Source organism: Otolemur garnettii, unplaced genomic scaffold (genome assembly GCF_000181295.1).
Source record: "Otolemur garnettii isolate 467f Iridium unplaced genomic scaffold, OtoGar3 scaffold00003, whole genome shotgun sequence".
In the NCBI taxonomy this organism is placed as follows: Eukaryota; Metazoa; Chordata; class Mammalia; order Primates; family Galagidae; genus Otolemur; species Otolemur garnettii.
Window position 1 is genome coordinate 30151856 of NW_003852398.1, and position 8525 is coordinate 30160380.

The 8525-nt window shown below is 43.4% G+C and overlaps 1 pseudogene; it reads right to left on the bottom strand.

The window, feature by feature from the left end:
* Positions 1–2368: 2368 nt before the first annotated feature.
* On the bottom strand, positions 2369–2966 carry LOC100962205 (annotated as a pseudogene).
* Between the last annotated feature and the right edge of the window lie 5559 nt (positions 2967–8525).

Genomic DNA, 8525 nt, shown 5'->3' on the forward strand with positions numbered 1-8525 from the left:
CTCTTAGGCTAAAGTAATTCTCTTGCCTCAGCCTCCCAAGTAGCTGGGACCACAGGTGCCTGCCACAACACCCAGCTATTTTTTTTTTTTTTTTTTTGTAGTTGTCGTTGTTTGGCTGCCCTGGGCCAGGTTTGAACCTGCCAGCCCCAGTGTATGTGGCTGGCACCCTAGTCACTGAGCTGCAGGCACTGAACCTTTCAATTATTTTTAAGTGAAAACTGTTTAGCATGTGAACCAATCATTTCATAATATAGATGTTTAATTAGAAAAGTTGGGTACAAATGAAATTTTAAAATATGGAATCATAGCTTACATGTACAGTAATTGTTAACTCTTCAAAGGACTCTTACTGTAAATTTTTTTTCAAAGCTAGTAATCACCTCTTAATTTCTGTTGTTCTAATAAACCTGAATTTCATGTATAGTATATTTATTTGGCAAATTATTGAGAACCATTTATATGCCAGACACTGTGGTAAGCCCTTGGAATAGAGTGGTAAGTGGAAGAAACACAGCTGTCCTTAATATGGGTGCATCCTTATAGTTAAGAAGACTTAGTTGCCCAGAACCCTGAGAATGAAGGCAGTCATCAAACTGGGTCTGAGGAATCTTGATTTGGAAGGTATAAGGTATTATAGGTTTTTGTTAATGACCCTGTTCAAGTAAATGCCTTGAAGTTCAGAGCCCTAAACAACCATTAGCTATGGGTCTGATGAAAAGGCAGTATCTTCTGTTGTCTTTTTAATATAATGTTGACTTATGATCACAGATTCCTTCTAAGGTTATTCCCCAGTGTTCCTGGGGTTTACACATCCATAGGGCATGTCCTAGAGGCATACTTGAGAGGCTCCTAAGACCCTGAGAATTCAGAGCTTCTGGGAGGTCATCACCAGCCAAGCCCTGATTTGTTCACTAGATTCCATATTGTCTGGGTAGAAAAGAAGCACCACTTGCCCAGCATTATCTATGAAGTGTATGGAAGAGTAGATGATTTCTAGAAGTTCTAAAAAGGTTTCAAGGCTTGGGGCAACCTAGCATAGCTCAAACTTGAGATCACTTCCTGTAAGGTGAAATAAAATATGATACTTGGGCTGAAAGACCTTTCTGTCTCTGTTTTTGGGTTAGTTATGGGACTTGTATCATCTTGCTGAATTGCACTGGCAGAGATGGGGATGAAGAGAGGCTCTTACTGCCTCTCCGCCACATGGCACGGGCAGAGATCTGCAACCTTCTAAATCTTCCAAGGAAAGGTGTCACGACCCGTCGGGCTCCTATGGCCCTGGTCTCAGCACAGGAAGGAACCAGGCGAGAGGCGAATGAGAAGTACAAGCTTGTGGAAGGCCGGCTAGCCTTTACTTTCCCGGGTAGCCCCGAGCAACCTCCGCACCAGCCTTTTATTGAAATGGAATGATACAGGTGAGGGGAGTAATTAACAATGACCATGTGCGAGGGCCCAGGCTTTTTCTCCATAAGGAGGAGCTCCTGTGGACAAGTCGCCTGGTAGTCCACCCCTCAGCTGTAAATCATCTTGCTTAGAGGTTGTCTGTCTCTTGGCGTCCTCTACAAAAGGTCAAATGACAGCTAGATAAATATTTACTGGAGTCATTTCTGAAAGGAATTTTCCCACCAAAGATGCCTTTTTTGCTTTTTCGCATTTTAAAGTTTATTATATTACACGTACTCCAGCGGTATCTCCCATCAGATTGGTAAGATGACCATGTCCAGTTAAATGCATGCCTGTCTTTAAAGAAAAAATGGTGTCTTGTCAGTTATATTGCTATGACCTCAGGTTCTAGAACCTTGAGGGAACATTCTTTCAAGAGATGATTCACTTTGGATTGGAGCTAAGTTTAGAATCAGCTTATTGCCAAAGGATAAAGGAGAGTTCAAGTGACAAGAAAACGCTTCACATTATGAATTGGTTTGGAAGGTACTTCTCTAAGTGTCCTGAGGATGTTTCCTTACTTGACATCCACTCCCCGCTGTTGTCACTCATCTCATCTGAAGATGAACAACGTTTTATTTCCAACTTAAGGTAGGGAGTAGGGTTATTAATTTTTTCCCCAGCTTTTGCTCTTTGGTTGGAATGTCAAATCAATCTTTTTATAAGAACACAAGGCAAAAGAAAGCTGGGCCTGAGAAGACAGTGGTTGCTACCCCTTCCCACGTGTACTTGAAAAGGGGCGTCTGATTAGCTCCTGGTTTGCTTGGCTAGTGAAAAGAAAAGGCTGGCTTGGGCGAAGGGGATGTTTCTTCATAGTGTAAAATGTTGGACCCTGACCAAATGAAATTTTATTTTTGGTGACGGCCAACAATTCCCACCTCTTTGAAATGAAATTATAAGATTTTTTTTGTCTTCAGTTAAGAGTTTGAAATAAGAAGGCCAGAGTGGAAGGCAGAATAAAATTTTTTTCTACTACAGCATTGTATAGCAATAGAAGGTAGCTGCAAATACTACATGCTAACACAGATAATATGATACATAATCTCGGGGGAGGAGTCAGCAGGGTGAGTGTGACAGAGGCCACAGGTTTAGACTAAAAGCCTTTTGATGGACTGGTGAATGGACTGGATCTGCTGCTTCAGCTGTGAACCTCCTTTGATAGTGACATAACAGGAAATGACAGGCCTGGAAACCCCACAGGCCCACCCCAGGGCCTGCTTAGAGTATACAAACGCCTCCAGGAGGTGCAGAATGACCTCCAGCTGCTCAGCCCCTGCAGCCATCACAGTGAACTCAGAGATGCCCTTGTTGAGGGTTTGGGTGGCCATGTTGGCTCCTTTTCATAGCCGTTACATGACTGCTGAATGAGGTGCAAGAGTTTCCTGGTGAGGTGGCATCAGCAAGGGATAGGCCTTTCAATTTACATCAGCCTCAGTCATGACTGAAGTTCCATGCGCCCTGCGCTCCTCAAGAAGCACAGCCAAACTCAGGGAGAGAGTGTTCGCTTCCACCAAAGTGCTACATGGAAGAAAACAGAAAATCAGAGTAATTTCTTTTTTATTTATTTATTTTTTTTTAGAGACAGAGTCTCATTTTATCACCCTTGGTAGAGTGCCATGGCGTCACACAGCTCACAGCAACCTCCAACTCCTGGGCTTAGGTGATTCTCTTGCCTAAGCCTCCCAAGTAGCTGGGACTACAAGTACCCACCACAAAGCCTGGCTATTTTTTGTTGCATTTTGGCCGGGGCCGGGTTCAAACCTGCCACCCTTAGTATATGGGGCTGGTGCCCTACCCACTGAGCCACAGGCGCCGCCCAGAATAATTTCTTAATATTGCAAGTTTGATTAAGGAAGAGAGGGACATCAAACACTTTAGAGAGAAGTACCAGACATGTGAGAAATGGAGTGGGGCTAGTGCTTAGCTCCTAGAAGAAGGGGAAGACTGCTAGAGGAGGGTGAGGGCAAAAGGGGGGAAAGATGTATACTTCAGGAAACTCCTAACACTGTTCCTCAGTAGGAGCAGGGTAAACTTTGACAGGCATCATCCTCCTGCTCCCTGCCAGGTGGAATCTCCCCTTCCTTCTAAGGATTAGGGTCACTAACCATCTTAATTTGCCTGGGACTGTCCTGATGTTAGCATTGGACATTCCCTGTCCTGGGAAAATCCTAGGTCCTGGGTAAGTTGGAATGGTGGGTTACTCTGATTAAATTTTTCTTTTTGTAAGAGATAGGGGCCTCAGTGTGTTGCCCTGGCTGGTCTTGAACTCTTCAGCTCAAGTGATCGTGCCACCTCAGTCTCCAGGATATCTGGATTACATGTGTGCACCCCTGTGCTTGGCTATCCGCTGACTGAATTTTAAGGCTTTTGGGTAGCACATATGATGATTGAAAAACTGGCCCAGGTCTCTTCTCCTTTCTGTGTTTCTTGGTATACAGAATGCCCTAGGGTGTGTTTGGCATCGTGAAGTCAGAATAATAGCAGCTGCCATTGACTGCATGCCTACTAGATAGCAGGTGTATGATCTTGTTTAATGCTCTCAGCAGTTGAGCAGATAGGATAGTTTTATGGAGGGAGAGACCAGAGCTGAGGGCTGTGACAAGTTGTGTTTCCCAAGGTAAAACAATTAGAATGTAGCTGAGCCCCTTCTGAACTTTTGGGTGCCTAACTCTAAAATTTGTGCTATTTCTACTAAATAGTGTGTTAAATTTGTTGGCAAATAGACAGCTTCTCTGATTTAGCAAAACTCTATGTGGCCTTCAGCTTTACCCACTGTTTGCAAAGTCATTCCTATTCATGGTAGCATAAGATTCCCTGTGGTCATGTACAGAAATCTGTCTACAATAGCTACTTCAGTATTCTTTCAGCTAATGGAACTAGTGGCACGTAAAAGGTGCTTAATGAACGGTAGCTATGTTTGTTATTTTAATTATGACCCAAGTAATAATTTTGAATTGAAATGTCTTAGTTAATATATGTCACTTCAAACATTTTAATATAAAAATCACCAAAGATTCAAGGTATTAAGGAAAGAAATAAGGTATTTCTTCATGAGTTGAAAATTAGGCAAATGGGGAATTAGGCAAATGGAGAAATAGGCAACTTTTTTTTTCCACCACAGAAAAAGGTATCGTGCTAGTTATTTGATTTGGAATAGATAGAAAACAAGCTTCCTTGCTGTAATAAAAGGTGTTACATGGGTAACGCTGAGACAGAAGCAAAAATTCCATTCTAAGGCTGCAACCTATACATGGTTCATTTCGAGAAAAAGTCTAATCCAGGTACTCATCTCTAAGAAATTCCTTTACTCAAATCTGAGACGACTGAAGTTCTTAGCTTTATGATGGAAGCCCCAACATGTGGGCATCACAGTGAGAGGTAAGTGCCTGGGTTTGTGTGGAAGGTTCCAGCGAGCTTATAGGCTACCTTCTGCTTGTATTTCATCAATTCACATCTGAGGGTTGTGCCTTTATTTGAGAATGAAACACAGTTAAGATTATATAATTTATAGCTATATTAGAGGAAGACTCAGTACTATAACAAAAGAGACATGTAAACCCATTTGATTCAATTTGACAAACATTTATCAGGGTTGTGTGCTGCATGCTGGGCATATGAAGGTACATGAGGTAGAGGAAATAAGATATGTATACAAGCCATTTCTTCAGGACTAATGTTAAATTTTTATGGATATCTTGGTCTACTCAGGCTGCCATAACAAAATACCTTAGACTGGATGGCTTAAATAGGAGAAATTAATTTTTACAGTTCTGGAAGCTAGAATTCTGTGAGCAGAGTGCCAACATGGGTGGGTCCCTTTCTGATTTGCCATGTGCTCTAGTGGTCTTTCCTCCAGGCATGCAGGTGGAGAGAGAAAGAGAGAGAGAGGGAGAGAGAGATCTCTTTCTCTTCCTTTTATAAGGCCACCAATCCTATTGAACCATCTTATCCCTGTGTCCTTGCTTAACTTGAATTACTTACTACTTCTTTTTTTGAGACAGAGTCTTCACTCAGTTGCCCTGGACTAGAGTGCAGTGGTATCAGCCTAGCTCATACCAGCTTCAGAGATCATTCAAGTGATCCTCCTGCCTCAGTCTTCCGCGTAGTTAGGACTACAGACTACATGTACCTGCCACAGCACTCGGTTAATTTTTCTAGTTTTTGTAGAGATGGCGTCTATACTCTTATTCAGGCTGGTCTTGAACTCCTGAGCTCAAGTGATCCTTCTGCCTTGGCCGCCCAGAGTGCTGGGATTACAGGTGTGAGCCACTGTACCTGGCCAACTTTAATTACTTTCTAAGAGCCCTGTCTCCAAATACAGTCACAGTGGGGCTAGGGCTTCAACATATACATTTTGGGGAACACAACTGAATTTACAGGAATAGCAAACATATTAAAATATACCCACATCACGTAGATCATATCTATATCTATCTATCTATCTTGCTATATACTAAATGAAAAGGTTTTTGTGAGTTTGCTTTTGAAGTTGACTATGAGTAATTAATTTACAACTGCTACTTCTCAGCAACCATTTATACTTGGGAATTTTTGCAAAACAAGAGAGCTTATAAATTGTTTTCAAATGTAATTAAAATATTTGTGATTTCTTTTTTGTTGTTGTTGTTGAGACAGAGGCCCACCTTATGCCCCTGTGCAGAGTGCAGTGACTTGGTAGCTCACTGCAACCTCAGACTCGGGCTGTGGGCATCCTGCTGCCTCAGCCTCCGGAAGCCGCTGAGATTACAAGTGCTCGCCTCAGTGCCCAGCTGGATTTTTCCATTTTTTTTGTGAGTCGGGGGTCTCACTCTCACTTAGGCGAGTCTTAAACTCCTGAGCTCCAGTGATTCTCCCTCCTCAGCTTCCCACAGTGCTTATTGTGATTTCTTAATTTGACAATCAAATTGACATAATGCTAGAGTTTTGTGTTTAATTGAGCATTAATTAATTTATATTTTGCAGTTTTAATATTTTGGAGCCAATCCTTTCCAGATCTCAAACACTTACATAGGCCCTTAAAAAGCTTGTTAGACACTGGGTATTTCTATACTGCCAAGTGGATGAAAGGGTTCAAGGGTTTCGTAGCTCCACAGCACTCTTCTAGACAGGGCACTTTGCAGCATACTGCCTCTCTTCCAAGCTCTGCTGCTACTGTGTTTCCAGCCCCCCCCTTTTTTTCTTTTTAAGAGACAGAGTCTCACTTTGTCGCCCTCGGTAGAGTGCTGTGGCATCACAGCTCACAGCAACCTTCAACTCCCTGGCTTAGGCAATTCTCTTCCCTCAGCCTCCTGAGTAGTTGGGACTACAGGTGCCCACCACAACACCTGGCTATTTTTTGGTTGCATTTTGGCCAGGGCCGGGTTCGAACCTGCCAGTCTCCATATATGGGGCCGGCGCCCTACCCACTGAGCCACAGGAGCCACCCTCCAGCCCTTTTGTTAGGTATCTTCTTGATGTCTCTCTGGCACTTAGACTGAGTATGTTCTCTCAATGTTCTCTTCCTTCCAACTTACCTCCTCTGTTTTTCTTTGTTGCATTGTCATGGCCACCTAACTAGTGGCAGACTTGGAGTCCCCTTGGAAGCTGTTGTAGTCCTCAAATTACTGCCAGCTGGCCTAGGACATTTCTTCGGCCCGCCAGGTGTTTTTGCCGCCGCTGCCTGTCCTGATTCCTGCAGTCTGGCCCTCCAATGGTCTGAGTGAACTGGCCCCCTGTTTAAAAAGTTTGAGGACCCCTGCGGCGTAGATGGTCTCCAAATCCACTTGGTACCAGAGTATCAGGATGATTGCTTAAGAATTAACGGGAAACTGTTATGATACTAATTTCTGTATCTCATCCTTGGAAGTTTGTGCAGTTAGTTTGGGGTGAGGCTTTTTTTTTTTTTTAATGCACTAATGTGCTGTCATGTTTGGCGACATGTGGATGTGAACAGTATTGGTGGGATGAAAAAGAGATGTGGATCTTAGTAACAACAATAGCAGAATGTTATGTTACTGTGAAATCCCATTGGCTTTGTTACCAAAAACCAGAAGTAAAGGGCTCTCCAGCTGTTTTCAAGATGCCCCTAGGGCGTTGCTTTAAGGATGGTTAGGAATGTTCCACTATGGCCTCCAGAATATTGTATCCCTGGGTGCTGAACTTTGGTGATTATTAATGCAACAACTATTACAGGAAGAAATGCTGCTGTCGCTTCTTAGTGTTGAATGAGGCAAGCTCTTTCTTTAATTCTTCGTAGCACACCAGAAACCAGGTGCAAATCTTTACTAAGAAGCACAAAACAGAAGCACAAACAGAATAATTACCACACTATACAGGCTCAGACTCATTCTAGAGCTCTTCTACCCCATTCCTGACCTACACCTTCCCTGAGGCCAGGTACAGCTTACCCTTCACCATGGGAAACACTCCAGGTAGCCCCAGGTTGAAGTTCAGGCAAAGCTGACTTTGAAACAGAAAGGACATTTCGCCTCAGAAACAGAAGGACATTTTTCCTCATGTAACTTTTGAAGCTCAGCCCTGTGCCTTCTTTTCCTAATTCAGATTGACACTCGAAATATCCATTCGTTTTCGGGAAAATCAATCCAAAGTTTTACTTCCTGGTCCCACCAGGTCAATCATACAATAGTTTGATACCAAGACATTTTCTGAATTCTGGGTTGTTCACTGAAGTGTTACTACATGTCAACTTCAATAGCCCAGTCCAGGTTTCCTTCTGCCCATCTGTCCAGTTCCTCACCTGTCTGTCTTCAACAAAGGCTCAACCCCACTGGGTGCAGCTCACTCAGAGTCTGTACTTGCTGTACACCCCCTCGGTGCAGTAAAGAATCATGCATCCTCCTATCAACACAATAACCTCATGAGGTAATTTTTTCATCTAAACCAATGGAAAGCAGAAAGGTGAAGCCAGGGCAGCGTCTGTGGCTCAGTGGGCAGGGCGCCGGTTCCATATATCGAGGGTGGCAGGTTCAAACCCAGTCCTGGCCAAACTGCAACAACAGCAACAACAACAAAAAAAAGTAGCTGGGCATTGTGGCAGGTGCCTGTAGTCCCAGCTACTTGGGAGGCTGAGGGAAGAGAATCTC